We start from the raw sequence: 2,483 nt of genomic DNA, 5'->3' as shown, positions 1-2,483 counted from the left end.
CTGTCCCTCGTGGTGCTCTCCTGCTCCTGGAGTCACAGAGACAGGGGAATCTGGGAGATCTCTTTCTGGAGGCTCGGGGTAATCAGAGAAGGAGCATTATAGTCCTTGTAGGGGAGGAGGAGGTGGAGGATACAGCAAGTGTTGGAGGGTGTTCTAGGCATCAGTGCCTTGTTTCTGATACCCCTACTGGTGACAGGCAAGTTTAACATCACTACCCGATTTCTGGGCAGGGTTGTGCCTCCCTAGGATGCAGTTGGTTGGGAAAGCAGGACAAGGTTTGGGAAGTGGGGTCTTGACCTGGCCAGCATTTGTCTCTGAGATGCCTGCTTTGCCATACAAGGAAATGAGTGGGCAACCCTGAGAAAAATTCCATGTGAATAAAGCAAAAGCAGTGAGTGTGGGACATGCTGGAGGGGGGGCTGTGTCTCTGGGGAGGGTAGCAGGTTTACCAAAGTGTCCTTGATGCTGGGAAACAAGTTACAAATCTCAACCATCACTGGAGGAAACTGAGGCAGACAGAGACAGGCAACCTGCCAGGCCAAAGAGGAGTGAGTGGATGGTCCTGCACACCACATGCGTTTACAATGAGAGTTTTACATTGTGATTACATGAGAACAGTTGTGATCAACATCTGGAGAAGGTTCTAGAACTGTAAGAGGTACTTTACAGTTGTGAGAGGTACTTTGGCTTCAGAAAAAGCTGGGCTTTGGACAATGTTTAGGCAGGGCCCTGTCTGGCTGCCGTGGGGAGTTCCCTGCTGCCCTCCCCAGGACAGAAACATGCCAGTTACCCACATTCATCAACACACATGGGCAGAGGGCCTCATGCTAGGGGCTGGCACAGGGAAGGAGGGGAGCGGGCCAGCTTCACCACTGGGCTGGCTACCACTTCCTCCCCTATACCCACACTTGTCCTGTTGCTCTCCTGGGCATAACAGAGCCCTCTGCTGCTTCACCTGACCCTGTCCCCACCAGTCTGATCACTCATCCTCCTCTCCTGGGATTATCCTATGGCTTCCGTGACTCTTATTCCACAGTCAGTGGCTGGGCCCAAGTAACCATGTTCTGTGTGTTCTGAACTCAAATGCAAGCTCCCTTGGGAAGTGGGCAGAGAGTCTCAGCTTCTGCAAAAAGAGTGTTTGGAACCTGTTTATTCTAAAGGCAGGATCAATTATGTGATACAAAACAGCACAACACAAAGTGTTTTCACATATAGCTGACTAGTTTTTAGGGCTACGTATTTGTGTTTTCTAATGACAGCTCAATAGATTTGGAAACATCACTTCTTATAATGTACAAAAACATTTTTCAAACTTGTATCAAAACACAGGTACCATTCTTTGAGATAATACAGCATGTCACAAAACATTTTCACAGATAGCTTGTTTCTAGTTTTTAAAAGTTAATATTTGTATATTCCTGTAAGGGCTCATTAGATTCAGAAGCGTCACTTCTTAGATTCTACAAAAAGTGTGTTTCAAAGCTGTTTCATCAAAACACGTGTTACATTCTGTGACATAAAACAGCAGGTCACTTGAATGTCTTTTCATTACCCGAACTCACTCCTTACAGGTAGGCTCAATCTTTCTATTATGTGCTTTGCTGTTTCAGCAAAATCCAGGAAAAATGACTTGGTAGTAATCAGAATGTTATCCAACTATATATTGTTTACTTTATTGTAAATACTGGTGAACAGTGGTTAGTAAATTGTTTTATATTTCTTTATGCAAAAAAAAAAAAAACCCAGCAGGTGACAAAATATTTACACAGACTCCTTGTTCCTAGTTTTTAGGATTGGATATCTCTGTGTTTCTTGTTTGTATGTTTTTGTTTTGTTTTGTTTTTTCAGTGTAGTACTTTATTTTCTATTATATGAAATCAAAGCCAGGAAAAATACCAAGTTATTTTTAAAGGCAAATCTTTACTCCTTAAAGAAAAAATACAAACTCTGGTATTTTTAAGATAGATCGTTATATTTTACATAATATAAACAAAATCACTAATGCCTCTATATGTTTGGTTTTCTTAAACTACAATGAACCACAGACTGGGTGGAAAAATGCATTTACATTCTGGTGGCAAATAAACATGTTGGAAAAAACATGTAACACATAGCATGCCATTTTTTTCTTACTGTATACAAGCAGGAACTGATATAACCAAGCCTTAAGAGCTGCCACCTCCTCTTCCAGGTCCAAAGTAGCCGATTTCATAGGCCCCCCCCAGCACCTCCTCACTGGAATCCCCACAGATCCTCTGAAGCCTCCAATAGGCCCTCTGTACTCTCCCCCAGAGTTGTCCCTATAGCCACCTTGGGAAAGTCCTCTAAAGCCTCCACCAACAGCAGCACTATATCCTGCCCAAAAGGAGTTGAAGCTGCCACTGTAGCCTCTGGTACCATAGCCTCCACTGCTATAGCTACTGCCATAGCCTCGACCACCATAACTAGAACTTCCCCTTCTATATATGCTTCCTTTATCATAT

This window comes from Cebus imitator, unplaced genomic scaffold, assembly GCF_001604975.1.
Source record: "Cebus imitator isolate Cc_AM_T3 unplaced genomic scaffold, Cebus_imitator-1.0 Scaffold880, whole genome shotgun sequence".
In the NCBI taxonomy this organism is placed as follows: domain Eukaryota; kingdom Metazoa; phylum Chordata; class Mammalia; order Primates; family Cebidae; genus Cebus; species Cebus imitator.
The sequence above is the reverse complement of the archived record's forward strand: the minus strand, read 5'-3'. Positions refer to the sequence as shown.